The sequence below is a fragment of the Brachycentrus maculatus genome, unplaced genomic scaffold (assembly GCF_059751285.1).
Source record: "Brachycentrus maculatus isolate JH-2025_06_01 unplaced genomic scaffold, ASM5975128v1 h1tg000874l, whole genome shotgun sequence".
NCBI lineage: Eukaryota > Metazoa > Arthropoda > Insecta > Trichoptera > Brachycentridae > Brachycentrus > Brachycentrus maculatus.
The window spans coordinates 17,173-42,813 of record NW_028281600.1 but is presented as its reverse complement, the minus strand read 5'-3'; the positions used below and the strand labels follow the sequence as shown (position 1 = coordinate 42,813).

Sequence of the window (25,641 nt, the reverse complement as noted above, 5' to 3'; positions counted from 1 at the left end):
AGTCGAAGCTACCATTGCCCACCTTCTGAAGACAAATAAGAAGAAGAAAGTTAAAGGGACACCTTAAGGTAACACCTTGACCCTCACTAAGAATTTGCTTTCAGACCCAAAGACAAAGCGAATTCTCTCAAGAAAAAGTAAATGAACTCCATTTTCAAATATTTACCATCTCATTTGTTCTCCCCATCTCAAAGCAACAGTCCATCGGTCCAAAATGAGCAATCAAATAACTTCTAAAACCTCGGAGCATAAAGCATACTGACAAATTTAAACTCTCTAAGTTCCAATACCATCGGATATCCCTTTCTTATTTCTGTTTCGTTGATCTATGCAACGAGCTACTTCATTCTGGCAACCGAACTGAGACTACAGGCCGCAAAGGATGAAACTAAATAAGGAGACAGATTCCAAAAGAAAATATATAAATAGTCAGAGTTCTATCATTTAATAGCGATATTAGTGTTGTCCATTTATATTCCCTTATAAATGAAATACTTACAGCACATAGTCTCGAGCTATGAAAATTACTATGTGAATCAGCTGAATCCAGTCGACTCGACCAACAATAACGACTATGAAAATGCTGTCAGTCGCGAGCAGCAAATCTGCTACAGCAATATCACACTTCGAAACAAGTTTGATAAGGAGGGCATCTACAAATATCCCAAATTCCAAACACTCAAGCCCAAATAACTGGCCCAATCTATTCATAAGTCAATCAACAGGTAAATGGCAATGACTCTGCTGACGAACACTGAAAGACTCATTTATATTTTCCCAAAGAGCCACCCGAATGACCAAGACAGTTCCGGTAATCCTCATGAAGACCAAAAGAGACAGGGAGTTGTCGACATCAATGAAGCTGTCCAGAGAAGGCATAAGTCATACTCCAGAAGATCGGAAAATTACACGGTCCAAGAGGGATAAAAAGGTCACGAAGATTAAAAAAAATAAAACTATGAGGATAATATTTATGAAAGCCTTTTTGATCTCGAAAAAAGGAAGAAGATGGAGAATAATTTCAAAAACAGAAACCCCAAGAAATCAAAGAGCAAAGAGAGATAAGGCTCTCACAATCATAGTCGCCGTCAAAGATGTAAAGCCTTAGCTAGCCTTGAGTCTCATCAGCTAAAATAAATAGGGTCCAGTGCACATAAAAAAAATAACGCTAAAGAAGTGCACACAGTAAAAAAAACGATGATTAACTCCGTAAAGAGTCTTAAATTATCGCTTTAGGCAAAGAAAATGCGTCAAATGCTTGTTGAGAATAAAAATTCTGCTACAGCTAATCCAAGCCCGTTAAAATCATATGCTATTTGGCACGGTGCACATAAAGATAACAAGTAGAAATCCAAGGACAAGCAATGGTCCAACCAAATGTATCGTAGCTCTCATTCTATTACAGCGATTAGCTCCCACAAATAAAAAAACAATCGAAAAAATGCGAATCTAAAGAACTCTGAACATGAGAATATTAAATAATCCTTAGTTATCCGATAAAATGAGAAATATAACTAAATGACCAAAAAACGCAAATAATCACAGTTTCAATGCAAACTGAAAAGTTAGTTTAAAAACTACGAGCAGAAAGAAAGCAGCGCTTAGAAGACCCATCATGCTGACGTATTCCTGAAAAGATATGAAAAAAAACAAGTGCTAGCAACTGTTCTTTCCAAATCGAAATAAAAATCTCAAGATTGTCTCAAGAAGAATTGCGTTCCTACTATATATTTTTCTGAAGGAAGAAAGTAAGCAGGAGTGAAAAAGGAGCAAACTTCTCCAAACGATTGGCTTTAAGTTGATTCTCATAAGGAGAAACCTTAAAAATTGGCGACTCACCTCAGAGATCAAAAGAACCAAGCAGAGAGAGATCGGGAAGATCGAGACATTTATCGAATTGACACTAATTCTGCAGACTTGGAAAAATAGTAGAAATTAAAACTCAGCCGAAAATAAAAGAAATAGAGAAAGGGAGGGAGTAAGGGCAAGGCAAATATTGCTGTGAAGTCTCCAAAGCTCAACAAATAGTCTCCGAGAATAACTTCCACCGCATACTCTTCCAATCTCAGTGTCACTCGCAACTTCATTTCTTGATTATGGTGATCACTTGATGATGATCCTTGCATTTTTTCGTAATTCAAAGGATTTGTTCTAACTATCACTATAGAAAGAGTAGTATAAACAGGCAATAGGCATCATAACATTATTGCAATTGTTGATGATACCAGCAGAATGATAGTCACTCTACTATCATACTATCATCCATCCTTGATGAAGACAATCCATCGAGAATTCGTAAATATAAATGAGGTTATTCATGGAACTGTTCAGAGTCAAGTGTAATTTATGTCATCAAAGATCAGATCCTTTGATCATCACAACAGTCTTCATAATATCTATTCTTAATTTAATATAATCTAATATAAATAAATAAATAAATTTATGATATACATTCATAACTGCCAAGATAAAGCGAAGCATATGAAGTCCCTCCGGCCAGACTAGTTTTCTGCTGCCCTCACTGAGAAGGGGTTCAGGCAAGCAGAAAGGAATCAATCCGATGAGATGTTCATATTATTTAATTTAGATGGAACTTGATGAATTGGTGTACATACTCGGCTACTAACCTCCATGATGGCCCCAATCCAAATGCATTCCATGCTCCCAATTTAAGTAATTAAGGAACCAATAGGACAAACAATTTGCTACCTGCAAATAATCAATATCATATAAAAATTTATTCACTCCCCCCACTTTACGACAATCTTTATTTTAAATTAAAGTATGCCGATTGCATTCTGTTTGAGTGAAAAATAACGAGTAAAAGGTTTTTCAAATTTTTATGAATTGAATAAAATATTGAAATTTTAATACCATCGTTTTTAAACATTTTATACTTATATAATTTTTGATGTGAAATTTAAAAATGTTATAAAGTAAAATCGTAAGGGGTTGGGGTTGGGGTTGGGGTTGGGGTTGGGGTTGGGGTTGGGGTTGGGGTTGGGGTTGGGGTTGGGGTTGGGGTTGGATAAACTTCCAAAGCTTATACGAGAACAATGCCGAACTCAGCAATTAGGCTCTTTTACGAAAAGCCATGCCTTTAATCATATGGCCGTAAAAACACAACAGGAAATAGCGGTTTTATATACAACGATTTTTTAAAGACCCATAACATGCAACCCCATCGTCAAGGCAATGACCCTACAAAATATCAAACTTATAGAAGTGCTCTAAATTTTGGAAAACGCACTAAGCTCGACCCTGAAGAACGAATGAAACGTATCCATCGCCAATTTGCTCACAAACACGATTTGAAAGGAATTGTTGACGACTTCGCAATCGGATATATCCCTGTGAACAAATAGACTGTCTCTGATACTCTCAAGCTGAATATAAACCAAATAAAGCCTGTGTACACCGTTGAACGAAGAAGCAAATCGACAGAACAGCTGCTCAATTTCAAAAAATAGATCGATCTCAATTCGACTGTGGCTACGAGCCAGCCAACCCTTAACGAAAATGAAATGAACTAGAAAATGATGAATGCAAACAGAAGATCAAAATCGGTGGGGAAGAAGTAGTATCTGTTTCTTTATCGCTACGAAGGGCAAGATGGGGAGACTCAGTATTGTAAAGATAGGCATGGAATTACGTGCTACGTCGACCCGACCTTCTAAGAGAATAAGGAGGCCTACTCTAAATTTTTGAGGCGAATAAAGCCAATAGAGGCTGAAAATGTGGCCGCGTAAGACAAAAACATCGATAAAATAATGCTGCAAAACTACTTGAAATCTAAAAGAGAAGATGCACCCAAGCACTATCTTACCCCGAACTGTGATGAACCATATCGGCCGTAAAAATACTCCCTGAAGGCACGTAAAAATAAGTTATAGAGCACACTGGCAACGACAATCGCAAGCTCCTGATTTTGGCAAGCCTAATTTTGTGAACCAATAAAAGCCACAGGCATACATACATAAATATACAACTCATTTAATTAAATCAGGATCATCGTTGCTGTTATCGTGGTTCTAAGAGTCTTGAAACTTCAAGATGGTCGCCGCATTTTTATTAACAGCATTGCCATCCAGACAAGTGTTGGCATTGTTGATCTTATTTCGCATTCTGTGAATGAACTATTTGGTCACTTCCACCATATTCTATACCCCGAACTCTTTCATCAAGTACTAGTTACCCTTTATCTCTCTGCCCTTTATGCCCTCGTTACCTCTAACTTTGACGGATTCTCTTGAGGAGTGCTCCTCGGTGAGGATCAAAGATTAGGATTAATCGGTTCGCTCGTCGCTCTCCGAGATGCTTTCGCCTTACTACTCAGTTTAAAATCGACGACTTTTCTTTTTGAGTTATTTGGGGATGTTTTGGCGCAAGTCTCCTGGCCCATTTCGATCTCTGGCCACAGTATTATTGATAAAAAGACTACTTTTTTTTGGATGGGGTGCAGTCTTCGCGATCGGTTTCCTTCGATGATGGCGATGCTTGTGATGGTAATATCGGGAATAGCTTTTGTGATAGATTTCCTCCTTTTCCTCGGGGTTGAAGATGTTGTACCTATCGTCTTCGGGCGTTTCCTCAGAATCTGTCAGGAATGGGCGAGGAATGACGAGCCTTGTAAACTTCATTAGGCTTAGTTATTATTTAAAATTATCAATAAATCAAGATGACCTTGTCATTTACACTTATTTGCGGCCACTCATGTTTAGGTTTTGCTCGATTTTCACGAGGCTTCTTTTGCAGCTAACTTCTTCACATCTGGTTTCTCTCTATTTTAAGTCAGCACATCCCGATGGTCGATAACCGACTTCTATATCTAATTTATAAATATTTCGCATCACTAATGAGGCATTCTGGAATTACAATAAGATTCAAGAATTTACGGGCTGATCAAAGATAGGCAATCAAAGAAATCGCTCTTGATCAGCATTGTTACAAAATATTTCAAATGCGTGCATAAAGCATATAATGGCTATAGTAAAATAAACTCAAATCAAAATGCCAGACAGCAAATCAAATGATACTTAATAAGTGAATAGCATGGCATAATGCGATAACTTGCTTTGATATCATTAGATTTGTTCTTTCCTCTCCGATTAGTTGAACATCTTGGCTATTCTCTCTTTGTTTTATTACACTTATCTTTTCAGCTTGGCGATCACTCTCGTCGCTGCATCCTGCCTATAGAGCGACAATGCGAGCTACTTTCGGGTGACATTCAATTAATTTTTCAGATAGTGTGCTTCGAGTATCATTGCATCGTACTAACTCTGCAACTTTAGGACCATTTTGTTATGATCGGGGCAGTTGTAGTTCACTTGGGGATCCTTTTGTTTGAGTGGCAGCAAGTCGGATTAGGAAAGTGGTTGACCTGTATGGGGGCAAGTTCCACGGGCTCTGATGAGCTTTTCGATTGTTGATCGCTCGTAGATGTAGCCAGTTCTTTTGCATATGACCGGCTCGGAAAGTGGGCATCCCGAAAGTGAACACACAAAGGCAGACATAATTATCTATTATTTATAAGAGATGCTTATATAGTCCTAACTTATCACAATGATGGAGAATATATCGGAATGAGAATATAATACAGAATAGAATGGTTCAATTCAGTCGATTCAAATCAATCTATACGTAGTAAACATTGTCACTATCATCCAACAGCAGCAGGTGCTCCGGGCCAACCCAGTTGATATTTAGGACTTCATATTTCAAATCAATTAGCTTGATATCTGTCTTTTTATGAAATTACTGCATTGAGCTAGGTAATTAATTAATTTATTCACTGTTGCTCTTAATAAACCCCAGTATCGTGATCTGATTGCTCGCACTCATTTCCTATTCTTGCTCCTGATGTTCCTTGTCGAAGTCCTTAAAGAGCTTCTACTTCAGTACTTCTGATTTGGCTGGACAAAACCCACTGATCCTCGTTTGAGGTTTATGCTTCTCCTCGGCTGATGCAATATTTATGAAAGCAATCAGTAGCATTTCAGATTCCTCATTGATCCAGAAATGGTTCACAAAGGGTTTGCTATGGCCTTCCCATATGGTAACCCATGCATCATTTTTGCCTTCAATCTCTACTCGATAAAGTATTTGATACTCAAACTCATCGGCCCTCGAGTTTTTCCTACTATTCCGATGAGTGATGAAGCGACTGCACAAAGATAGTTAGTAGCTGTTCACTGTCCCTGGCTCATGCAGCTTTTCACTTTCCAAATGTACGAATTATTCGAAGCTACGGTGACTCATATTTTGGTTGCTTTAATCCGCTGTCAGTCTGAGCGTGTTTGCTAGAACCAGATTATGGCCCATCATCAGGTCTCCCGTGCTGTTCTGATAAACTGGAACCTTTCTCTTCTTTGCGCTGCTAACTAAAATAACGAGAGAACTTACATATGTTGTACTTTCTTTCCCTCGACCTTTTACGTTTTTTGTTGGATCTGCTCAATTCTTTATTTTTTGATTACACAATCTCTTGAGAATACGCGATTCTCATGATTTCGTTAGGGTAGCATTTTATTGTATTGCCCTAACTAGTTTGCTAACTGTGCTGGCAAGTCATCAGCTAATTTCCCTCGTAGCAGAGCATCGTGCCGTCATACATTCCGATGTACAAACTGTGTCCAATGGCATTTACGTCTTTGATGGCGCCATAATTAAGAGCCATTTAATTGATCCTGATCGTGTGTATCCTTTGGCCGTTGAGCACGCTGTGCATTTCAATCAGGGAAGGGTGGTAGACAGCAACGAGAAATTGGGTTTCCTGAATGCTTTCCGTGAATTTGACCAAAAAAATGTTTAAGTCCGCATTTTAGTTGGGAATGGATAAATCAGCTTTGAGTCCTTCCTTGAATGAATACTATAGGGTCTTCTAGTAATGCCGCCGATATGCATCGATATACTCGAGGAGAGATAGGATGGAGATGAGGAATATTTTGTCTAATTCTTCTGAGTAAATGCAGAACAGCCGGCCATGAGGGTCATTGCAGATTTTGAATGCATTTAGGGAAGTGCTCTTCCAGCATTGCTCTCCTGTTCGAGAGATCAGTAGCTACGAGATCTTGTTTATCTTTTTTATGAACATATTTGTTATATGATCTGATACTTATTATCATTGCTATACTTTCAATGCGCTCACATTTATGAGTTCATTCTTATCTATTATCACTGGTTTTGTATAATGCAGTGATATGCTTCTAAAATTAACAATTAGATGATTGTAACATTGTAACCAACAATTTAGAATAATAGTGATGCCAAAATTTAATCAAAATGGAATTTTAAATTATTTTTGAAGCATTATAAAATGTGGCTATCACTTTAATAATTGGAAGCCATCATAAACTCAATGATATATGGAATTTTTGGGATTGGCAGGCTTACAGACTGTGAAAAATAAATGAAAGATGTTCTAATTGAAGTATTAGACAATTACATGCGTAGAGATACCGCATCTGTATATATTGAGATTATTTTGAAGGTTAATAATAAAGTTAATCAAAGAGATATCAAGATGTAGAATTAAGCAAAGTAGTTCACTCGAGTATTGAAGTATACTCAAAAGGATACAGCCAACATTTTTCATATCCGATATTCGCTAAACCCAGCTCAAGTCCCAGTACTTTAGTCAGACAAAGTTCAAGGCAAGGTTGAATCCAATGAGACAAAAAAGCAGCTCCCACAAGTTCAGCCTCAGAAGCCAATGAAGCAAGTGCCAAAATAAGCAGTCAGCGCAATACAGGAAAAAGCCAAAAAAGACAAAAAAGAGAAAAGGCGACAGCAGTTCTCAATGAGTGAAGCCGACTTTGGAGTATGGAGTAAATTTAACAAAGTAAATACTAAGAAGATGAATATTATCGTGGAAGGTGCGCTCAACAAAGAGAAAGGCGCACTCAACAAAGAGAAAGGCTTTAAGAAACAGCGAAATGATAATGCCTACAACAATAAAAAAAAGCCCTATAATAAAAATAATGCTTATGGTGAGGACGAGAGAAATGCAAACAAGAAAATCACAAGCAAAAAGGATTGGGAGGATCTCGATGATCTCTGCGATGTCATGCAGAAATAGTTTACGCAGCCGAAAAGATCTAAATCGACTGAGTATCAATTCAAAAAAAATGAGAGGAGACCCCAAGCCTATAACAACAAGAGGGAACGGGCGCCTATTTATGAGCCGCACATCGAACTGGAGGATATTGAGGAATCGAGATAAAATGGAGAGGGGAAGTATTTCAGGGGGTACGTGGATTTCAGCGAAAGAGCCAAATTCTTCGCAAGGGTGCTCACCAAATAAATAGAAGGCGAGTATATCGCAGAGGGCAATCTGAAAAATAGGTGCATCCAAGGAGATGAAGTCTACTTTGAAATTGTGGATGATTCGAGCTAGAAAATTAAATGCAAAGTGGTGGCAATTTTGCCTTGGGAAGGAAAAGGGAAGAGGAATATTGTCGGCAAAGTTGAGGTCAAGAGAGATAAGGTCAGCATGTATTTGGTGCCCATCAACCGAAGAATAACGACAATGGATATAAAACTGAGCGAAATTAGTAAGCAAAATTTACTCCGAGTGCATGAGAAATATTTTTTAGCAGAGTACACGGGCTGGAAAGAAAACGAATAATTCCCGCACTGCAGAATTATCTCTGAGTATGGGGAGTTGGGGGATATTGATACCGAAATTGGGGCCTTGCTGATTAATAATGGGGTGGCCGACGAGGAATATGATGAACAAACCGTTCAAGAAGAACTAAAAAAATTCATCGACAATGCAAATGAAAACGGAGAGTACCAGATCCCCAAATAGTAAATATTCAAGAGAAATGACCTCAGGAGGTAGAGAATATTTACGATCGACCCCCTCACAGCCCGTGACTTCGACGATGCCTTATCCATCGAGCCGGCAGGGGAAAAATAGGGCAAAAAGGTATATGAGATCGGAGTTCATATCGCAGATGCCAGCTATTTTGTTGAAGAAGGAGGGGTCATCGACGAAATTGCCCAAAAAAAAACAACCTCTGTTTATTTAGTTCATCGCGTGATCCCTATGCTCCCGAGGATTCTGTGCGAAACTATGTGCTCACTGAATCCGGGCTTAGAAAGGTTGACTCTTTCCATCTGGTACAAAATCACGGAAGACGGAGAGGTACTGGAAGGTTCAAGGTACGACAAGACAGTGATCTGCTCCAAAGCGAGGTTCACTTACGAGCAAGCTCAGAAAATAATAAAACAATAAATAAAAACACAAAATTAGATTGAAGCAGGCTTCGGATGTACAGATCCAAACGATTTCGACAAGATTGCTTAGGACGTTCGGGTGATGAACCAGATTGCCATGAAGCTCAGAGCGAATAGGATCTCAGGAGGTGCACTAATTTTTGAAATCCCTAAGAAAACTTTCAAGCTGAATTAGAACTTATATCCCGAAAGCTACACGATCAACACGAGATTCGAAGCCAACTTTTTAGTTGAGGAGTACATGTTGCTGGCCAACCAGAAAGTCGGGTAAGTTCTCGTGCAAAATATCGGCTGCGAAACTCTCTTGCGGCGCCACAAGTTCCCTGGTCCAAAGAAAATTGCAAAATTCGAACGATTCACAAAGAGCATCAATAAGGCGATCGTCATATCGAAATAAACTAAAATTCAATAATAGCTGAATTAAATTCTGACTGACCCCAAAGTCAAGCAATGTGTCAAGGATATTTTAAACTATTAATTGATCTTTTTGCTCGAAACAGCCGAGTATTTTGTCATAGAGGACTCCCCTAAAGCGCAATGGCTCCATTATGCGCTGAACATGCCGGTCTATACTCACTTCACATCTCCCATCCGTAGATACCCTGACATCATTGTTCACCGGCAGCTCTGTGCAGTAATTGAAGGCAGAAAAGAAGCAAACATGCACGAGTATAAGAATCTGAAATAGCTCGTTAGTAGATGCAATCACAACAAGCTGAGTGCAAAGAAGGTTTCGTCAGGGTGTGAAAAAGTACCAATATAGGCTATTATAGATATTTTTGTGTTTGTACCTGAAGAAAAATCCTGTGAACTGCAAAGGAATTTTAACAGACTTCAACGATTATTCCCTACGTATTTGCGTCCCGAGCTATGATTTTCGAGGCGTACACATTCATCATTATATAGGAAATATAACTCAAATAGGTCAAAAGTTTGAAGGTGCAGTCAACGCGGATCGACGCCTCCCAAAGAAAGATAATCGATGTAGAGTGCTCCTATGAAAAATTGGGGGAAAAGAAGAAAATGAATGTCTATCTAAAAGAAATGCAGGAAGTGGAAATTAGGCTGACCGCCAAAGAAGGATTTCCCATTGATTACCTAATTAGGTTGGTATTGCCCGATCCTGACAATCCGATGCAAAAGATAACTTTCGAATGATCAACAATATAACGATAGCAATAGCATTATAACCCATATATATATCATTTCTTGAAGCATACCTTTCTTTTCATTCACTTCATAGAATTCTTTTGAAACTTTTCATAGAAATAGAACCGAAAGGTCTAAATTTCCACTAAATTAATGTATCCAATCAAAGTCATAAAAGAATTCTCCATTCTACATAGCTTCTGCATATTTTGAACACTTTTCCAATAGAAAATACCCCACATGACTATGCCTCCTCCGAAACCACATACAATCAGCACTGCCAAAGCAATTTTGATATTTGATGTAAATTGGCTATTTTAGTGTGAGAGCAACTGACTTGCGACTATAAAAGATTTCTTGGGTAGGTAGTTCATGAAAGTTAGAGTGGAGTCCAGAAGTTCCCCTTTCGATATTTGCTCCTAATTGATGATGAGGCGCCTGATTAATCTTTCAGCCTTGATGAGCATCCGCTTGTCATTGATTTCAGCTGCATTCCCATTTGTAGCGCAGTAATCAGATGTGAATGGCTGATACTCCTCCAGGGAGATCAGTTTCTTGCACAAAGTATCTCCGTAACTAAATTACATGTAGAATTCGATGAATTCCGGCGTGAGTTTTTGATTCATGATCATCTCCTCAATTTTGTTCTCTTTATCCACAGCAGTCTGATCGTAGGCTCTCAGAAATCGGTAGCTCTCATTTTTTCTTGTTGGGTATTGCATGGAGTTCATCCAAGCGACTGACAGCTCTATCGTCGACTCGTACTAATTTTGAATCAAGGAGCTGTGGCTGCTGGTTTGCGAATAGTAGAAGTAGAATATCATTGATGACGACAAGAAGAACATCAAGATCAAGAAGGCAGAGCCGCAGAGCATGAAGCCTTATATGGTTAGCTTGCGTTAATTAACAACAGATTTTCGGTAGACATTCTCTTGGAAAAGCTATTAGTGTTTCGTTAATATGTTTTACTCAGCTTCTTTGAAGTTTGTTCCCAAATTGAGGCAGTTGAGGAGCCGGTTGGCTTCGACGTACTTTTGCTCAATCACAGACTCTTTCTGTTGGCAGACTATCCTCAAAAGATCTCTCTGCAGTTTCAGGATATTACGAAGTATGCGAATGAACACTCCCAATGAGATTATCAGCAACCCAAAAGCAACTCCGCACAACAGCAAGTATTCAATTAATAATTAAGTTCTATTAGATGCATTATGCTGATGAAATAATTCGATTAAGTTAGTCCATGCTGGGTAGACCCATTGAATAAGACTGTCGGTTACTGCCTCGGCTTTCACTGGAGTTTCGGACTGGGCAAAGTCATTCAAAGCAATACTATATTACTTGAGGATGTTTTTTAGATCTTGGCCTGAGATGGATGTGGCGGCAACATCGGCATCCATTTGGTCATATTTGTCAAAGATTGATCGATATTTTTACTATCCCTCTAATAATGTGGCTCTAAGGATGCTTGGTATGTCAAAGGTGCTACTATATCTGCTAAAAATTGGAAGGGCACCACAGAAGACAAGCCTCTCGAATGATTCATACAGTAAGCTCGTCACTTCGAGTTGACCCCGTAACTTTTCAATATTCAAGAATGTAATGCTGGTGAATGCAGTAAACAATGCAACCAGCAAGACGACGGTTATGATAAAGGCTGCCCGCATTTGTGTGTAATTCGCCTCTTTTGAGATTGTATGGGCTGACAGTTTCTGATGAAATTAGTTCACGTAGATGGTCGGCAAGCTGCTTGAATCTATTCTGAATTATAGAGGGACTGATGGGCATTGGTCGATTGGCTTAGGGAGATTGTACACAAATTATAGCTCTTCATTGCAAATTCGCATTGTTTCTATGTCATCACCATAGTCACACAAGTTTCCGATATCGTCTGAGTTTTCAATTTTGTGAGCGAAATAAGATAACATTTGCTATTTTACTTTTGGATATGAAGCACCTTGAAAAGTTTATTTTTTGAAATCGTAGATAAATTGGAAGGAGTTGGGCTTTTTATAGTATTCATTTTCGATGCTATCTCGACGATTTTTGACGGAAAGTCTGACAGAAAGACCCTTTTTCTTTGGGGCACTTTCCTGCAAAGCTAGAATCTGATATTATTATCTGCCACTGCTGATAATGCTCTCTAAGTATTTAACCCTCAAAATATTTTATTTTTGGACTCTAAACTCAACAGATTTATTTTCCAAAAAAGTGCCGTCAGTAATGATTGGCCCCAATGCCTTATCACTGGATTGAAGTTTTTCAATGACTTAGCGAGCAATGTACTCGCCCACAATCTGTTTCGTTAATCCGAATCGTAACACGTTTTCATTGATTCCAACAATCTTTCGAGTCATATCGATGATGATTAGGGAGTATTTTTCATAAGTTGGCTCGATCACGATGCACCACTTCTTCCCATTCTATTAATTCAGTAAGAACAAAGCCTGATGCGTGTAGTATATGTATCCAAACTTATTTACCAAGAACCCTGGTTTTTTCTTCGTCTCATTTCCTTGAACCATGATCTCCTCTTTGTTTATGAAAATGGGCAGATGAAGATTTAACCCTGAAACGCCATGCAATAATGTACTAATGCCTTGGCCAATCAGGTCCTTCTTGGAGAACCCGAGAACCTTTGTGACTGAGGAGTTGGCGTTGATAATTTCCAGGAAGTTCTATCTCTCGGCGGAGACCAAGAGCGCTGGAAACATCTCCGTTTTATTCGAGAAGTACTTGTGAACCAGTGAGTTGGTGCTGCTACTTTCCTTCTTCAATGATTTTTTGTTGGACTCCGAGATAAATCTCTCGTCGAATATCTTAGACATCAGCAATAACTCCATGTCAGTCAGTAGCATTTTGCTCTGCAGCATCGCTTTCAATTTCATGACCCTCTCGGTAAACTCAGCTGCTGTTTCCAGGATTATCGTGCCATCGGGTTTGTTTGTCATCAAAGAATTCCAGAACAAGATCATTAGCTTAAGAATATGCTATATTTTCTCCTACAAACTAGAGCTGATAATTGGGTCCACTATATTGTGATTCACGCTTTCTGCTTCTGGGTTTCCTTTTTTCTGTTTCTTTGCAGAAGTGTCAAGAAAGCGGAAATACTCTCTTCGATGAAAATAATCGTTGTGATCGATGAATTTATAAATCGCTTCAGGCGACTAATAAAATTTCAATATATAGTACATTTTCAAGCTTTGAAACTCATCGCACTTCATCTTCAGTTCTTCTTTCCCCATAATTCTCAACGCATCAGTAATCTAAAAATCTATCTGCTCTCTATTTCTGTGAAAGTACTTCAAGTAACAACTCTAAACTGTGCAATTCTGTAGGTGTATCCTATAGAGTTTTTTTAGTAACTTCTGTGTGTTTTGCTCTATTGCGCGGCCCTTATCGAGAGCCATATCGAGGTTTATATTGTACATAATTTCTTGGCTTTATGTGCGGGTTGTGGTGTTGAGTAAGGAGTGCTATATCTCAAGGGTTTGGGGTAACAGTTTAACACTTATGGCAATGGCCGAGCCTATGATAACCATGCCAAATAGGAAGGAAACTATCCCTCCGGACCTCGCCAGCATCAGGTAGCCAATCACAGAGCAATTGCAGCCAATTAGGACCCTCTTAATTGTCACTCTGTAGTAAATTTCCTGGTAGTCACATGCAAGCATCAGAAAGCACAGAACAACGATCCCCATGTATGTTATCGTATCCTTTTCCTATTCTGGCCCAAAAAACCCAATGCACGTCAAACTTATCATGAATGCAAAAACGGCGAAACAAGCATCCTTGATGAGGGTGAATTTTAAAGTAAATTTAGAGTCGAAGTGAATGGGGCGAAGCTCGTGAGTCAGGGCCTTAATAGCATAGGCCATCCAATCCGCAAACAAGTTTGCGACCAGAATTATGAAGATGATGAGGATGCTTGAGGATGGTTCGAGTTGTATGAATACTTGCAAGATTGCGAGGAGTTTGATCAGCCCTATTAGTGGGCGATAGGAGCATAGGATATACAAAAATGAAGCAAAAGCGCGTATCGCCGCCACAATTACGTATTGTTCGGAATTGAAATGCAAGTATGACGTTTATGCATTATTGGCGAGCAGGGCTAACAAGCAGACGATCATTACATAGTCTAACAGATAAATGGCATATGCCATGAACTGAGTAAACATGTTTCTGTCGAGGGGTTCAACCAGATATTTGGATATGATCCAGTCTTTCAAGCGATTTTACATGCGGAGCTGTTCCTGTGAAGAAGGGATGGAATTTAGCAGATTCTATTATAGTAATTTTTAAATAATTGTCGATCATTAATTTTGATAGCTATTTCATTAATCGACTTGCTTGCTACTTCCGACAATTTCATCATATACAAGTTGCTCGTTCTGTAATGATAATCTGTATTTATGCCATGTCCATGCTCAACTCTTAATTTTTCAGTTAATTATTTTAAGGCAAAAGGAAATAGTTGTATATTTAATAAATCATTGTCAAATCATTTCAATGATTTAAACTGTAGTATCGAATAAAATTGACATAATTAATGGATAATAAATTGCCCATTGACTGATGTGACACTAATTCACATTTTGCTATCAAATTTGGCACTTAAGATAGCTCACTCGTGAATAGCCATTATTCAGGTCACATCTACAACTCAAATCTCCACATAGTTATGCTATTATGCACAGATAATCGAAATCCTCGAATAGTCTTCGAATTGTGTCGCAAATTTGTGTGTGAAATTAAAGATATATAAGGATAGAGTCGAGAGACAACTGTTTAATTGTATTATGGTTGATGATCTGAGTTAATGAGTAAATTAGCGATATTAGAGTATTATAAAAATTTGAATTATTCAAGCAAGCACATATGACTGATCAACGCAAATCACTTCAGGGCAATTTGCCTAAGATTGGCTCGATTAGAAGAATATCGGCTTCAATAATAAAATGTGCACTCGACTAAAGGGTTAGATGCGACAAAAAATTTGCACTTCATCCCCTCCACATTTTCACAATCATAATATTGCTCTGTGTCAGCCAGTCATCCGAGCTTTGTGCAGAGTAGAACTCAGTTATTGGGTGCACATCTTGCCTAACCGTTAACGGTAGTAGTTTGTTTCTTATCTTTAATCAAACCGAGTCCCGCTACACATGCTCCTCGATCTAGAACTGTCTGACAATCGGTAATAATAAATGCGTGCTTTGCACTGCAAACTATCAGGTAAATACTGTCAATGGATAGTGCGATTTTGCGTCGGGCTGCATGAGGTATAAGGATGATACCTGCATTGAATGCAATGAGGCTAATTACATTCTGATAAATGGCACATGCATTTTCGAATCGATACGCTTCTGCGAATTGTATGAAAGCGCAGTTTTGTGTGCCCAGTGCAAGTATTTGTACATGGATCCGAAATATAACTGCACTATTAAGCAAGATCTATGCCAGTTATTTGATGAAAATGTATGGAAATGCATGAGATGTCCACTTGGAACCATTGTCCATCCTTCTGGATCGATTTGTGCCAAGAAGGTTTAGAACTGTTTGGCCTACTATGAAAACACAGGCTCATGCTATTAGTGTAAGCAGCAGTACTTTCTCAGTGAAAACACTTCTATGTGCTAGCTTTTGCCCTCAAAAGGTCTATTATACCAAGTCTATCTGCCCGTTTCCTTGATGATGCAAGCACCAGCAAATGTTAGGGTCTTGCAACTCTCAGCTCCCACTTATCTTTACATCTGTCTCAATAGAAACCACGCATATAATGCATCTAATGCAGTAGGGTGCCTACCTTTGCAAAACAATATCCATTGCTTAACCCAGGCTGTAAATGGATCTTGCCTTTAATGCCTCCCAGGCTACTACATGATGGGTTCAGGGACAAGCAGTATATGCAAATAGTGCTAAACATCCATAAAAAACTGTATCATTTGCGGATCTTCGACAGTGTGCGAGGTCTGCTAAAGTGGGTATTACCTGCTGCCCATCGGCTTCCAAAGCTTAGTATCGCAATGCCTGGCCTGCAAGTCCTATGACTGCAAATAATGTACGTCCACCTCTAATCAAAATTAGCTGGTGTTTCGGATCCAGTGCACATCTTGTTAGATTGGGTTGACATTGTACCAAGGGGCTTGTTACTCCTGCACTGAAGAAAACTCATCTTTCTCGATTCAGGATGCCGAGTGCCTGGCATGTTCGACTGCCATCCCCAACTGCAGATACTGTGACATTAGCTATGTAACGGCATCTGCCGATTATGTATGCAAGTGGTGTGTGGATGGCTATTATCATGATGCAAGCACATCTTCCTGCCTCCAAATCACTAACTCCACTACTGTCTCATTGGGTACTGCTGAAGAGGTGTTGAGCAAGGCGGCCCCTGGCACAGATGCCAATATTTAGAATAACCAGTTTGCAATGATGGCTGCTTGCGAGTCAACAAATGGCTTCATTTGTTAGTGCTCTGAATCAGGGCTATCTTCAGTCTGCAAGCCATTCCTCTATAGTATCAATGTGTCCGGGCTCCTGACTAGCACTACAGGGTAGTTCACATTATTTGCTAAACAAATGAGGCTTGCATCCTAGTTTGACACATTCAAGATCTCGCAGATCACACTGACTGCACCGGTCATCATGTCTCAGTCTCATTACTGGAACCTACTCTCCATTTACACTAATCTACTGATTAAGAAATCTACAGAGTCCTCATTGATAATAAAGTCGATCTCAAGTGATATCGCGACGATGAGCCCAGTGTACAGCGAATAGAAGATCACCATAATAACAGGAAATGGGTTCTACTACAAATACATTCCCAAGCTCGTTACGACTGCCAACGATGATTACATCACTGTGACCATAGATCGCAGTCTGCACTGGGTGCTCATTTATATCTGGTATGACAAGGTGCCTAAGGGCTCGGAGCTGACTGGACATATCTATGTATTCAGTAGTTACACTGGTGCGTTCAACATCTTAGTCCGTAAGAATGGCTACCTGAAGAATGGCAATAACTTCACGATTTATAAGAACGAGGCCACAAGCTCTGAGAATATCACTTTGAATAACGGATACTTATAAATAGGAAATGCTTTGACTGGCCAGTCCTATCAGGTATTTTCGAACGGGGAGAGTACAGAAGACCCGTACGCTTATGAGAGAATATAATACATTTTTTATAGCGAGAGCTTTCTCTATATCCTATTCTTCCTCTTGCTCTACCTCATCTTCCTGCCCATGTGCTCGATGATCGACTGCTGCCAGGAAACTGCTGTAAACCAAAGGAAAAAGATAAGCACGGAGGATATGTAGAAAACATAAAACGACAACAGCGATAACCAAAAGCCTGTCAATTAATCCGGCAGTGAAACCAAAGTTATTAAGATCAATTATCGAGATTTCTTCCCTATTTATAATGTTGGCAACACACCTCGGCCCTACAGATTAATGAAGCTGTGCTTGCTAATTGTGGACTTGCAGCATGGCGTCACTTTTTTGGCCCTCATCTACTTTAACCTGTCCGAAAATCTAGGGGTGGCAGCTGTGGCTTTGGCAATCCCTGCATACCTTTGCACCATAGTAGCAGGCTACATTTGCGGATTCATCTTCAAGATTCTCCCCTCCAAAACCAAGTATGCCATAAATCTGATATCTCTGGGATATTGGATCCTCTGGGTTTTTATCATGAGAATATTCAAGAGCACTTAGTACAAGCTGTACTTGCTGGTGTTCGTGATCATATTCTTCTTGATCGATTTGATCATAGATTCTTTGGAGACTCTATTGGTCTATTTTGCAATCAGGCAAGGGGAGAACCAAGTCCAACTCTTCAACTGTTTGGCTAAATGGCTGAGCCAAAGAGGATTCTATGAGTTCGACAAATTGGCCAAGTAACTCGGCAACGAATATGAATGAATGAGCTATAAACGGAACATGATGTATCAATATGTCTTGTGTAGGCATTGCAGTTTTAGTTATATTGTGGTTTAATAAGAATGGCTATGCATTGAGGTGTGAATTGCCATAAATATCATCACGATTCCATATTTTAGAAATAGCGATTCATCGAGCAACTCATCCAGCAAAGCTCATAAATTTTTGATGTCCTGCACAATTTTCTACATGCCTCGTTTATCAATTCTCCCACTCTTCAAAGCGCTATAAAGCAATTTGGGTTCTTCATTATCTTTTCGTGCTTGCACTTCGAATTTCCCAGACCCTAAATTAATAATGACATGATGTACTTATTTGGTTTCTGACTCCTTCTATTCTGATCGACTTGTCCTCCAGTCTAATGAGATCTTTGAGCCTTTCGTAGTCCGAGTCATACGATCAAGCCATGCAGAATTAAATTTTGACTGCTTTCGACAGATTGTAAAGCAGCTTTGTTGTCCGAAGCATCTTTTATATTAAATATGTTCGGATTAAAAATATATGCGTATTATAGGGCTCATTCGGAAACGCATGTGTGTGTGACCAATAATAATGCGATCTTAGTGTAGTTTGAGATAGCCTCTATATAGTTAGTTTCATTGCCTCTAAGTTTGTGTTGTTAGTTTGGATATTGCTCAAAGGCAGAGTGCCTGGCTTATCCTATCGAAGGACTGAAATCTTCAGTCTATAAACAAGTAATAATATAAAATAGACCTCATGTCATTATTCAAACTGAAGAATCTATGGAGCCAATCTTTCCCAAATTAGTAATTCGATGAAAAGCATATATCAAGCGGACAAATCGACAATCTAACAGCTCTTGCATTAGGCAGCTTCAGCGGGACTCTTCGAATTTATCAAATCCATATTCGATAATCAGTTGATCCCATTTTGGTCTATGAGAATACATTCGACTCGCCAATCATCAGTGTAGAGTTCGTTGATGACTCTGATTAGTCGGCCTCGGTTGGGGTGCTCCTATTTAAAAAACTGATCTATATTACATTGAGTCGGTCAGGGCCGCAGGCATATACTTCTAATGCTCAAACCTTCCAGTGCGAGCCTGCTTTCAAAATTCAGCTTACCTCGCCTCTGAGCCTGCTCACGCTCAACTCGTCAATCCAGTACATAAACCCCCACTCTATCCTCAAGATTAAGGTGTCAGATCCTATATTCCCTTGCGCTTCGGGAGGTCGAAAGGGCCAGAAATCGATATTCTACGGTGATGGGCAAGAGCTTGTGCTCAACCGATCAGGGACTGAGCAGTGGAGGATCATCCTTGAAGAAATTCGGCAAATCGAAATGCTCACAGGACCGATATAAAGTGAAGAAACAGTGGTCGTATTTGGCAGCAACCACGTGTGGGAAGTCTGCAACGCCAAAATTAACCGTTCCAAAATAATAGAAGATGAGGTGATTTGTGGGGCCATTCTCGAGGCTCGTTCCGAAAACCCTGAATAGTACTATAACATTGCCATCGCCAACTGCCAAATGCAAATACTAATTTACACGAGAAATTATACATTGGTATGGGCTCTCAAGTGCGAAAGCCCTCTCATTCAGTTCATTGTGCTGCAGCATAACGAGCTGAAGGGTGCTTTCGTCATGCTTTCTGAAGAGGGCCAGCTTTAAATCTGTTACGCTGGAGCAGAGCTCGCTGAAACTTAGCTTGAAGCTTTCAAAATCAGTCAAGATATCAATATGTAGGAAGTCGAAAAAGACACTCAGAGGTACCTTGAAAAAGTGAGGAAAAAGAAGCAATAGCCGGGCCAAGTGTAGCAACAGCAAAGTCTATCAATTACAAACTCCAACATAAAAATTACCGCTCGGGCATTAGTTCCGATGACCTCTTCAGAGGTATTGGAGAGCGAGCTCAATCTATGGATCCAAAATGGAGGACTTTGGAGTTGCACAGTCGAGTGTGAACTGTCCGCCTAAAAATAGTCTCTAAACAATGTTATAGTCTAGATTATGTTGCCTTCCAATATTCACGCTCAGCCTGGTTCTTTTGCTGTGCCTTTCCTTAAAAACAAAGAGCAATTTAAATTCCTTCTGTTTTGCAGCAGCTAAAAATTTCCACATGACAACATCGTCGAAGTAATTGCGAAATATGAGCTGAACGATGGAAGTACGCATAGATTTATGATATATAGCGCAGTCTATCAATGTCCTTCAGAAGAAATGCAGGCTGCCAACAGATTTTCAATGTTCGATTCAGAGCACTGAGCTTCTGGAGAAAGCAGATCATAAGATTGTTTTAAAAGCAAACAGAGAGCTGCCTATTGTAAAGTCATTGATGAATATAGTTAGGCCTAATGTACCCAGAGTTCCAATTAAAGATAAAAGATGGTAAAAACCTAACAATTTCATTTCCAAATGGCGTTCAATCTTCCATCGGCTACGATAAGACTTCCAGTCGCATTAAAATAGAGTCTAACTTTTTTTCAGGATTATGTTATTTGCTCGTATCATTCTTGAATCGCCTGAAATAAATAAAAGAGCAAGCCATTGATGCTGAATAGTATCAAATGCTCTTAGATAAACCAAAGTAGCTTCCTCTACTCGAAATCACCTCCTACATGAAATAGCACTACGATCAGCGCCTAATTTCAAAATAAAAATATAAAATATTGGAGGCTAAGTGTCAGGAATTTAGAAGCGCAGAGAAGAGGCTATTGATGAAGTTGAAGGATAAAATGACGACAGGCAACAATATCGAGAAATTGCTGTAGTACACTTATGCAAACCTGATGGAAGCTGCTGACAATTATGAGGCTGCCCGATAAAAGATTAAGATTGCGAACCACAATTTATAAATCGGACTGAAGTTCATCATCGAATTGCTATTCGTAAAGTATCAAATCTCCTAGGCCTGTAAGCAGAAGGTTCTGGGGATCATAGGATACGAGAAGGAATCAGAAGCCGGAGATTATGGTTGGGAAGAGAAAGTTATTGGAAATTCGGCCTTCTTTTTAAATAAGGGCTTTAACTTCTTCACCGACAAGTACACATTCGATCAAGTCTACAAGATCGTGCAGTGGGTTATCGCTAAAATTGAACTGAAGTAATGGGAGTGATATTATGGCACTTTTGGTTTAATTATTTACCCAAGGAGATCATGCATATAACTCTTCACAAACAATTTATAATTGTCATTCAATTCTTTTTTGAGTCTCTGACTATATCTCGACAAATAATGAGATTTTGATTCAAATCCATTGATAATTTTGGTGGGAATATTTTAAGAATGTCTGTAACTAATGAAGTTTAATAAAAAATTATATTTGTTGTAAAGTAATGCAGCTAATAAAGAATCATATATCATAGTTTCTTGAGATCTTCCTGAAACTACATTTACTTCTGTTGGATAAGAGCAGCTTCATTGACTTGGTTGGCAGTTTCCATGGCCAGTTCCCCCTTGAGCACATCCAGCATATTGGTGGCAGTTTGATCAGCACCATTATTTTGTAACATGAGCTATTCCATCATTTTTCCGTTGATCAGGATATCATCCATGCACTTCTCCAGGTTGGCCATATTGTTGAACATATTTTCGAAGTTCGGGTTGTTCATGTTGGCAATGGTGGCCATTTGTTGGAATGTGGCCATAATCTTCTGATTTCCATCCATGCTCTTCATGTTCGACCCAATGAATTACATTTTCATGGCCATTCTCTGCACGTTCATTGCTGAATTCAACTAAATACTTACATTCGGCTCGTTTTGAAGCAGCACTCTGAAGGTAGAGCTTTGCACCATCTTCATTGTTCTTCTTGAGAGCTTATTTGGCCTTCTTCATATAGGTTTGAGACTATTTGAGAGCCTTTCCTGACACCCTATTCAGTCTCTTTGAGTTGATTCTCATTTAAATGAGTGCATCTTCAAGAGTTGGCTTCGGCTAGTTTGGTTTGTTTCCCATATAATCAATAATTTGTTATGCATAAGCCTACTTTTGGTGGCCCATTTAAATTCTGATGCTAAGAAAAACCGTCAGATTTTATCAGCAGCAAATAATGGTTTAGAAAAGCAGAATAGTAAGCATTCATCATATCCTCGAACTCATAACAAGTTCTAAATGGCTATCTTTTAAAAATGAGTGGCTTTTATCTTAAAATAGAGATTATATTGTGAGGCAATAGCTTATCGTTTTAGAGAATAGATTCGAACAAATTACGCTGTTATGTGAATAAGTTCATTGATAATTGATAATCACTTAATGGGCATCTGTAGGTAGCTCAATGCAAATATCCCTCATGCTCAATGACGTAAAACGAGAGTACTGTTCCTGCATTTACAATTAAAAATAAGCAATCCCCTTAGTAATAATATGTTTACCTATTCGCCCGGATGGCAAGAATACGGAGAATGAAAAAAATCCTTTCCAGATAGATATGAAAATGAGCAGTGATGTGAACCCCCAAACTGGCCATATAGCGATAATTAGAGATATGACTGAAACAACGCCGACAACTGCGCCAATGGGTATGAGTTTGGGGTTGTAGTCTTCCAGTGATTTCACCCCGTAGCAAATAGGGAGTACGAATGCCGAATATATGATGAGAATTACAATGACTGTATAGCCAGTCATTGTTATCTAGAAGAAAAGTTCGTTTATGTTCGGATTCAAGAATAAATGATGGAAGAAATTGCTATAGTAGATGGTTGCTATGGCCAATCCAACCCAGAACCCATTCCTCACATACATTAAAACTTTTTCAGGGAGGTTTTCAGGCTTCATTGAGTTATCAGGGTTCTCAGATCTGGTAGTGCTTGCTGGGCGTAGCAAGCTTGACTATTCGCGTTCGAGGTTATGGGTTTACATTTTAAATTTTGAATTTGCCAAGATTTTTGATGGTCAAGATTGAAATGTTTATCATCATATAAATATTGAACCTATTTGCCAACTCTATCATTACTATAATTACGATATTTCCTATGATCAATCTAAATAAGGTCTAATTTGATAATGATGCATTAATCAGACCAAATTGTAACATCACATGCGCTCAATATTCCTTGATTTGACAAAGAAAATTATAATTATCTTAAATAGTGAGATATTGCTCAAACTTTATATTTAGAGATCGATACTATAATGGATTTGTGTCCTGTTGCGAAGTTATTATAAATATCACTTCTTAGTGTTCTATCTTTAGTTAAATTCGTACTGGCGAAATAATTGAAGATGCCTTTTTGTTGCGATTCTTCGCGGCCACTAAATACTATCCTTGTCCAATGTCGCCCTTTTCCATTACTTTCTTGTCTCTCTCGTTCATTTCTACTTTGCCCTGGATGCTCATAGCCTACTTTAATCAATTTCTACTCTGAGCTTGTTGAGGGTTTCCTTCTCCAGAATGGTCTCGGAAAGTTCTCTCCAGATCGGAGATGTGCTACTCTTTTATTTCATTACCTTCTATGCTTCGATTAAGAAATGCTGCTGCGGGCCCAAAATAGAGCCTGGGCGAGCAATCCTTATATAGCCGATAAAGTCTGGGGCGTTGAAATGGTAATGCTTCATGGCATAGCAGGCAATAAGAGCTCCAGTCCTGCCAAGCCCTGCCTTGCAATGAACAGCAATGGCCCCCTTTTAGTTCTCGACAATTTTTAAGAACTATTCCACAATAGCGAAGGATGGAGCGGTGCCGTCGGTAAAGAACAGGTCGTGATGCTTTATTCCATGGTTGGTGAATCCTGATGCCTCATAGGTCTTATTATTGAGGCGTATGACCATTGTGACCCCTAACTTTTTGAAGATCGGGACATAATCCTTGGGGCTGAACAGCTTATTCTAGGCTAACAATTGATATACTCCGTATTTATCAGTGGTCTTGTCGTAAGGGGAGCTAAATGCAACGAACTTGTTGGGGATAATCCAGTTGAGGTCTCCATTCTCCACTCGCTCGAAGTGTTCATATTATTTCAGATTAAACTTGCGGTAGTCGAACCAGCCCAGTTTAATCGCATAATCGAGCCCTCTCAGGCAGTCCAGTAGCTTAATCTTAAAATATTGGTACTGTGCACCGATAGCTGCACTCTCCGTAGCTCGCATCTCGGAATGGTACAAACTTGATGTCCTTAAAAGGTTAGAAAGCTTTCTCAGCTGAGTAGCCCAGTATGATGATCTAGGGTCAAGCAATGCATACCTGGAAGGCGCCCATCAAGTATGCAGCATTGGCAGCTACTGCAAAATCTGTCGAGGTGTAGTGGTAAATCTTGCTGGACGCATAGTCAGGGAGCTTCAGCAATTTATCGAGCTCTGTCACATATTTCCAAGTCTTGCCCAGGTTCAGAGGGCCGAAGTCTTGGTAGAATGGCTCATATTGCAGGTCCTGAATTAGGGAGAAACTACATCGTCGATATTGAAATAGAATGATTTGCTCACATTTTTCGGGGGCTCCTTATCAGAAATCCAAAACAGCCTTCCTAAATTAATTTATGCCTACCTGTGAGAATCTCCACTTCCCGAGACTTTTAAGTGCTGCCAGATCGTTCTGATTGCATTCAGCCCAGTTAATATTTAATAATTCGTATTAAATTCCAAAGGCATTCAAATAAAATCAAGCGCATTCATCCAGGATTACTGAGTCATTATAGTGACCCTTATTACTCATCCTGACTTATCTTTCATTGAATCGATTTGAATATTGGCCATGAGTAGCTGCATAAAATAGAGAAGGTAAATATCAACATGTGCAATTTTCCGCTTCTTTTTCACTTTTTTCATGGACCTTGTCCCTGAGCACCACCTTCCCATTAACCTTGTCGGTGGGCTCGGCATTGAAGTTGAGCTTGATCCCGATGTTCTTAGCTAAGGAAATAATTACGAGGTCCGGATGCAAGACGATCCTATTGCACTACAAATCGTCAATGATGTCGCACACCGTTTTTTCGAATAAATTTTGCATATTCAAGTTCTCTTTCGCAGAAACCTAAAATCTAAGATGGCTTACCTACATGTATCCGCACAATCCCATTTCGAGCACGAGGTCTTCAGCCTCGGCGGTGGAAACATTCCTGTTGTGATCGAGGTCAAGTTTATTCCCGACCAGGTATATCTTCAGGAGACTATGGCTATTGCTCTTCACTTCCGCCAGCCAGTCCCGGCAGTTATCGAATGACTTTTTCTATGTAATGTCGAAGATCAGCAGGCAGGCTATCGCACTAGGTCTGACAATAATTACCCTTTGTAATAGGATCGAATGATGGACCTGAATATTTATTGGCCTGCTGTGTCCCAGACCATCAGCTTGCACATTTTGTTGCGAGCATTAATGGTCTTGGACCCAAACTCCAGCCCGAGTGTGGGCT

The 25,641-nt window shown here is 39.3% G+C and overlaps 1 pseudogene; it reads left to right on the top strand.

The window, feature by feature from the left end:
- Positions 1–793: 793 nt before the first annotated feature.
- Positions 794–9,988, top strand: LOC148299951 (DIS3-like exonuclease 2; annotated as a pseudogene).
- Positions 9,989–25,641: the final 15,653 nt, after the last annotated feature.